Source organism: Canis lupus, chromosome 7, assembly GCF_048164855.1.
Source record: "Canis lupus baileyi chromosome 7, mCanLup2.hap1, whole genome shotgun sequence".
Lineage (NCBI taxonomy): Eukaryota > Metazoa > Chordata > Mammalia > Carnivora > Canidae > Canis > Canis lupus.
Genome location: NC_132844.1, coordinates 3,237,179 through 3,245,261, shown reverse-complemented (window position 1 = coordinate 3,245,261; position 8,083 = coordinate 3,237,179). Strand labels below are relative to the sequence as shown.

General features: G+C 35.3%; 1 long non-coding RNA gene across 1 annotated transcript; it reads left to right on the top strand.

The window, feature by feature from the left end:
• Nucleotides 1–4,435: 4,435 nt before the first annotated feature.
• On the top strand, nt 4,436–7,122 carry LOC140636210 (uncharacterized). Its single transcript, XR_012033510.1, has 4 exons — nt 4,436–4,551; nt 4,664–4,713; nt 6,214–6,440; nt 7,078–7,122. It is a non-coding gene; the product is annotated as an uncharacterized lncRNA (long non-coding RNA).
• Nucleotides 7,123–8,083: the final 961 nt, after the last annotated feature.

Sequence of the window (8,083 nt, the reverse complement as noted above, 5' to 3'; positions counted from 1 at the left end):
AACTCCCATTGTCTTCTCCCTGCAGTCCCTGACAACTACCATTCTTCTTTCCATCTCTATAAATTTGCCTATTCTATGGGCCTCAGATAAGTGGAATATAACAGTATTTGTCCTTTGATGACTGGCTTACTTCATTGTCCTCAAAGTTCATCCATGTTGTGGAATGTATCAGTTTTCTTCCTTTTTAAAGCTGAATAATACCATATAATATATATATATATATACATATATATAATTTATATATATAAACATATATCCCTTTTTACTATTTTGAGTTCAAGTATGAAAATGATCTGCACATACGTATACAAAGGAATAAGTGTTTAGTAGCAGATCATGTATAATGCTGATAGCCTAAAGAGAGTCTAAATGTCTATCTAAAATTTAATGGGCTATGAATGGATGAAATGTCATCTAATATATAGATATAAAAAATGAACTGACATATAAGGAGCTTGTTAAGAGCTTGCTGTTTGGATTAAAAACCAGGGCCAACTCTTACAAACTGGGTAAAATCAGAAAGTTTTTTATTTCCCTGAGCCCTGTTTTACTCATTTAAAAAATTAGATGATAATAGTATTTTTTATGAAAAGTTACTTGTGATTACTAAATAAAAACATACACAAAGCAACATCTGATATAGCAGCTGAGTAAATGTTAGCTATAATCAGTTATTATTTTTACTGAGTGTCAGCATGTCAGCTCCCTGCTAGATTCTAGAGATGATAGATGAATAACAAAGAATCTCTGGATTTGAGGGACTCACATACAAATGGAGAAGAATATCTAAACTTTGAAATATATGTTGTATGCTGAAACTATTTTCAAGTATGCAATTTAGTTTCATCCTCAGACCTGTAAATACGTTTATGATATAATGTCAAAAGCAAAAAGCAGAACATAAAATCTCTGAGGTATACCTTGATCACAATCATGTGAGCTATATTTCAGGCACAAAGACACACATACACACGCCTCAAAAAGAAAGAATGTTTGCTAAGATTTTTACATATAAAATTATCTAAAATCATTAAAAAATAATAAGAATGTAATAGTTAACAGTATGTAAAAATCATTTGAAGAATCGGGGATATGATTAAGCACCAAAAATTTGAAAGGATAATAGCTAAGCAAGGCTCTGTTCGTTTGCAGGCTAGAATCAGCACGTTCTTGCTAATAGAGTTTTAGTTATAATTTTGTCCAAAATCTTCCAGTTCATAAATAAGGAATCTGAAGCTTGGATATGTTTAAAGATTTTCAGGAAGTGAAAATGGAAACCAGTCTACTAGCCTCTGTCCTGAGGTCTCTCCTCTAAACCATAAATTCATTTTTTAACTAAATTCAATTATTTAACACATAATATATTATTAGTTTCAGAGATAGAGGTCAGTGATTCATCAGTCTTATATAACATCCAGTGTTCATTATAACATATGTTCATGACCCAGTTACCCCATCCCCCCATGCCCCTCCCCTCCAGCAGCTCTCAGTTTATTTCCTATGATTAAGAGTCCCTTATGGTTTATCTACCTTACTGATTTAGTCTTCTTTTATTTTGATCTCTCTTCCCCTATGATCCTCTGTTTTGTTTCTTAAATTCCACCTATGAGTGAGATCATATGATAATTGCTTTCTCTATTGACTTACCTTGCTTAACATAACACCATTTCACTCCATCCACATCACTGCAAATGGCAAGATTTCATTTTTTGATGGCTGAGTAGTATTCCATTATGTTTGTGTATAATATTTGTATATATATAATCACATCCTCTTTATCCATTTATCTGCCGATGGATGTCTGGGCTCTTTCCGTAGTTTCCATAGTTTGGCTATTGTGGACATCACTGCTATAAACATTGGGGTGCAGGTGCCTCTTTGGATCACTACATTTGTATCTTTGGTGTAAATACCCAGTAATACAACTGCTGGGTTGTAGGAGAGCTCTATTTTCAACTTTTTGAGGAACCTCCATATTATTTACGACAGTGGCTGCACCAGCTTGCATTCCCACCAACAGTGTAAGAGGGCTCCTCTTTCTCCATAACCTCACCAACATCTGTCATTTTCTGATTTGCTCATTTTAGCCATTCTGACTGGTGTGACGTAGTATCTCATTGTGGTTTTGATTTGCATTTCCCTGATGCTGAGGGATGTTGAGCATCTTTTCATGTGTCTGTTGGCCATGTGTAGGTCTTCTTTGGAGAAATGTCTGTTGATGTCTTCTGCCCATTTCTTGACTGTATTATTTGTTCTTTGAGTTTTGAGTTTGATAAGTTCTTGATAGATCTTGGAAACTAGCCCTTTATCTGATGTGTCATTTGCAAATATCTTCTCCCATTCCCTAGGTTGTCTTGGTTTTGTCAACTGTTTTCTATGCTGTGGCAAAAGTTTTTTTTAGCTTGATGAAGTCCCAATAGCTTATTTTTGCCTTTGTTTCCCTTGCCTTTGGAGACGTGTCTAGCAAGAAGTTTCTGCAGCTGAGGTCATGGGGGTTGCTGCCTTCTCTAGGATTTTGATGGATTCCTGTCATAAATTCACTTCTGACTAGGCTTTTGTAGAACTCATTTTTGGTAACTTCAGCATATTTAAAGGTATACAAGGTCCTTCCCCCCCTTATCAGTCACATGGAACTTATGGAATTTGATGTAGAGTTGCCTTTAACACATTTTTAAATTTTACCTTCTTAAGGATTCTGTTATTTAAATATAATACTTCCCACTATTAATGCTGTTTATTACAATGCACAGCATTGAAGATTAGCCCAAGTTTACAGAACAAGTCTCTGAAAGCAATAAAATATAATTTTTAAAAGTTCACTTTTGCAAATACTTTTAAGGCATAGCAGTAAATATTCTGGAAGCTGGTAAATGCTTTTAATAGATGTAGCCCTGGTTATAACTTGGTGTACTATATAATTACACCGGCTTCTCTTTTGATACCTATACAAACAAGGATTTGCCCTCTCATTGCTTTGAAATTTCATGTATTTAGTAAATGAGACAATAAAGTAATTTTTAAATCACTGCCATCACTGTGGAAATATGATTTTAAAAACTATTATAGTCTGTTTGTGGAGTCTGTCTTGGATCATATAGTGGGAAGGTAGCTCTCAGAGGTTGAGCGTACCCTAGCATTTTGTTTTTTTCATGGAGATCTTTTCTTGAACTTCTTTGTTATTAGAAAGCATATTTTTTCCTAAAAGCCTTATGGAGAGCATTTGAATGATAATTTAAATATTTTCCTGGCTTTCGCGGAAAAACGATATAATGTCTTGGCTTAGAAAAAAGCTTTTTATTTTGCTATACATTTATAAAGCATCCAGCATATTTTCTATACAGTCAACACAATCTTTAAAGCCATCTGCAGTTTGCAACAATTTCATAGTTTAGTAGCTTAAATTGATGAGAAAATGAGCTGCTGACAGACATGTTTTTCCAAATTGATATTTGAGGATGGTGCAGCCAAAATACTTGGCGTGAAACAGCAAAGAAAATGAGGAGTGTGTATCTACAGAACACAACTCTGTATTGCAGCACAAGCTAAAAATGCTTCAAGTCTGATAATTTACCCCTTGTCTTAAGTTCTGTGTTGCAGTCTTTGGTGAAACGTTGCAGTAAAACTTAGAAAGACTATAGTATTTTTCCTTTATCTTATCTAGGTAGATATAGATGTTCCAATTACTGGCAAGTCTTCTTGAAAAAAAGTGAAAGTGCCATTTTAAATAGGCACTCTTTTGAGTGTTGCTTACGTATGGATTAATTAAATCTTCAGATATGAAAAAGAATGAACCCAAAAATGAAGAAGCTCATCATGTGTATTATAGTGGTAAGGAAACTGTTAACTTCAAATTACTTTTCAGGATTCTAGCTCTTTATGTTTTTATGTCATTTTGCTAAATTTACTGTGATCTTTCACTGTACATACACACAAATGTACCACACACAGCACACTCACATAGACTGCCTCAAATGAAAAAATAATTTGTAGTACAAAAATTTTTTGTGTTTCACTTTTTGCTTTTGTTTTTTCATTATTTAGGTTGAGGCTAAATACCGATGGTGTTACTCTAAGACAATGAGTCAAAGAAGGAGGCAAACCAAAGCAAATGAAGAAATAGATTCTAATCTATAGAACAAACTGAGGGCTGCTGGAGGGGAGGTGGATGGGAAAATGGATTAAATGGGTGATTGGTAATAAGGAGGGCACTTGTGATGAGCACTGGATGTTGTATATAAGTGATGAATCACTAAATTCTACACCTGAAACTAATGTTACCTTATTTGTCAACTAACTAGAATTGAAATAAAAACTTGAAACTAAAAAAAAAATAAATAAAATAAAAGACCCCTGTACAAACATCAGTACATTTTTAAAAAGATATTTTCAAATTAACTTTTTTGAACTACAAGAACTAAATTTGCATTTTTGTGTTTTTGCCTTGTTTTTAGTACCTAACTGATTCTTGCTATTGGACATTTAATTAACTCAGTCAACAGACACATATCAGGTCCCACTCATGACTGAGATGTCATTGCTGTCTTCATTCAGGTAAAGTTTTGCCATCCCTAAGTATCGGTCTCCTTTCTCCTTAAAGGCTTACAATTTATTTTATTTTTTTTAAAGATTTATTTATTTATTTACTCACAATTTATTAACACAGGTCAAGGAGGAGACTCCTGGACATTAACTCAGCCGAAGGGACCTGAAAAGGTACTCTAGATGCCAATGTTACAGCTTTTCCAGCTCTCCACCTTCACAGTTACAACTTCCTGGTGGAAAAATCATCATTGCTATTTATGTTGTTCCTCTCCCACTGACCAGTGCTGTGATCCCAATACGGCCCGTGATAAGACCACGTGAATTAAGTAACAAATTTATACAAATATAAAGCATTTTCTAGGTGGAAAGCATTTTCAGTTGGTTTTAAATGTACTATTTTTAGAGGGATAACAGTTCCAAATAGTACCCAAACCACCTAATGAAAACTAAAATAGGACTAAATTAAGTAACATGTACAGACATTAGTATTATTCTCAGTGTATTTAAACTGTGAAGCACATTTCTCCAGCTCACAGTTTTGATCCACAGAGACCCAGACTATGCCACCTCTGTAATCCCATAACCACTCAGCTGTAATTTTGCATACTCAATATCCTTCCAGGGAAGCCAAATGTTATCTGGAAGTGCTAATGAATGACCACTTTCTACAATGCTTGCAATTACCATGCAAAATACTCAGCTAGGCCTGAAGCCATGTGAATTTGTCCAATTTCAGGTTTCATCAAAACTTAAATACCAGCTTAGTTTCTATAAAAGGCACAACTATTTACAAAGAGGTCATATATTTCAAATAGTGGCTTTCAATTTGAGTTCTTAAAAAAGGTATAAGACTGTTAGATTTTTATTGATTCGCTCAAATGTAATTCAGATAGAAAATCAAAAATTTTATAAAATGAAATAAGTGGAGTCCCTCAGTCTGCATGAATTTGAAATTAAAAGACCTCGTTAGCAGTATGATTCTTTTAAAATTGTGAAATATAATAGGGCATTCAGTATATTTTAATTGAGCACCTATTAGATGTTAGGCACTATTTTATGATCTGAACTGAATAGGGAGTAGCCCTGCCCCTCATGCATCTGTCACTCTACTAGGAGTGACAGTCAGCGATAGTAATTACACAGTGTAACACCAAGTGGTGATAAACACCATGGAGAGAAGAGCAGCACAAGAGTAGAGAGAGTGACACAGAGCAGACTGAGTGAAAGTTGTTCACGTGAAGGTAAAGGTGATAAAGACTTCTCAAGATAAACTGGTGGATGATCAGAAACTTTCACAAAGTGAGAAGGAAGCCATTGAGACAGTTTCCCAGGCAGAGGAACAGTGAAGACCCTGAGGTGAGTTCCAGGAGTTGGTGAGTTCCAGGAGCCTCAGTAGGCAATATTGCTGGGTTGCTTTAAAGAACAAGGAGATGGTTAGAAAATGAGGTTAGAGAAGTAGCCAAGGCTGTCACAGAAGGCCTTCATGCCATGTGAGGGACACTTTTGTATCTGTTAAGTATTAAATTTCCAAGAAATGATTTTATCCAGGGAAAAAGATGAGTATGTGTAATTTTTTAAATTATCTTTTAAAATGTGTTCGATGCGTACACAAGAATGCATGTGCAGGTAAGTGTATAGGACAACTCTGGTCTCCTGCCTCACATTCTCTAGGTCCTTTTATTTGTCCAACTATTCCTGCCACAACCATCTTGCCTCAGCTGAGTGGCAATCTTTCACCTGGAAGGTGAGGCTTCTCTAAAGCCACTACATGGGATACCTGGGGCAACGGACCTGGCACTCATTCCCGCTCAACCTGGATATGGACTGGTAATGCTCCATTCTCCCTTGACCAAGAAAGTCAGAAGCCAGAGTCAAACCCTTCTCTCTGCAATTCTGAGGTATATTCTTTTGATTCCACCAAAGGTCCTGGAAGGTCTGAGTTCTAGTTGTCCTCTGTAACTCTTTACTCCTTTCCCTCCTTCCCTGTTTACCTCTTCCCAAAGACCCAATCCTGTTCCCTGGAATCACTTCCCCACGTAAACAATCTGCATGTCAGCCCTTGTCTCAGGCTCTGTTTTCCTAGAAGAACCTCAGGTATGATAGCAAGTTAAAAGGTTTGAAATATATATGTAATACAGTGACCTTGGGTACACATCTCAATCCAATAACTAATGTATTCTCGTAACTTGCAGCTATCAATGTGCTCCTCTCTGTCTCAATCCTCAGTCACCACTATCCCCACATCCTCCCCAAAAGCCCAGCCAGGGAACCACAGCCACAAGCTTTGGTTTCATCTCTTTCTTACCATAGTTTTCAAAAAAGTTTAATATCATATATTTATATATTGCAAAAGAATATATTGTTTTCTTTGAGCTTTTTGAAACAGTACCATAAAAAAACGGGTAATTTTATGTAACTTTTTATAAAGTCAAATTATGTTTCTAACATTTATCCTTGCTTTATGAAGTTGTAGTTTCAATCCTGCATGGATATAATTTACTTATCACAACTTATTAATTTTTTTTCTGTCTACAGACATTGAGGTCTTTCCATAGTCTTGCTATTTTGAGCATTGCCACTGTGAGTATTGTACACGTGCCCTGGTGCACATATTCAAGAGGTTCCCTTGGGCTATATATTCAATGCTGTGGCACCTTGCCACATGGGGCTACTGAGCTTTTGAAATGTGACTAGTCCAAACTGAGACATGCTATAAAGTATAAAATATGCACCAGATTTCAAAGAATAAGAAAGAAAGAAAATATTTTTTGAATGATTTTACAGTATTGATTGCATGCTTAAATAAACGCTATTCAACTGGATAAATTGAGTTATATGAACTACATTATTAAAATTAATTCACCAGTTCTTTTATTTTTTTTAAAATATGGCTACCAGGAAATGTAAAATTCTAGTTTTGACTTGCATTTGGACCACACTAGTCTAGGACTATGCTACTCAAAATGTGTTTCCCTGACCAGTAGCTTCAGTATCACCAGGAAGTGCAAAATCTCTGGTCTCAACCCAAACCACCTGAAAGACATGCAGAAATACAAAATTCAAAATGAATGAATGAATGAGTGAATGGGTAAATAAGATAAAGGAAAGGAAAAGTTATGGAATCCAGGAAACAGGAAAGAAGGGCAGTGCATAGAGTACTGATTTAGATCAAAACTAAACACAGAGCTCTGAAGGAAGATCTCTGAGAAAATGAAATATGTAATTAAAAAAGTTAGTCAAAGAAATAGAGGACATATTTATTATAAACAGTACATACAAAGGAACCATTAAAAACTTCAGGGAAAAGAAAAGCAGCAGAAGTGAAATGGAGTTACAGTTACTCCTAGATTTTTAAGGAATAATATACATAATTATGAAATGAAATGCCAGGGGGTAGGATGTGGAGGATTGTATCCATATTTTACAAACTGGATCATCAAAGAGACCATCTGTACTTGAGGGAACATGAAATAAGAAGGTAATGTATCACCTACAGATACAAAGGGACATCTAAAAAAAGGAACTAAATCATGAGAAAAAA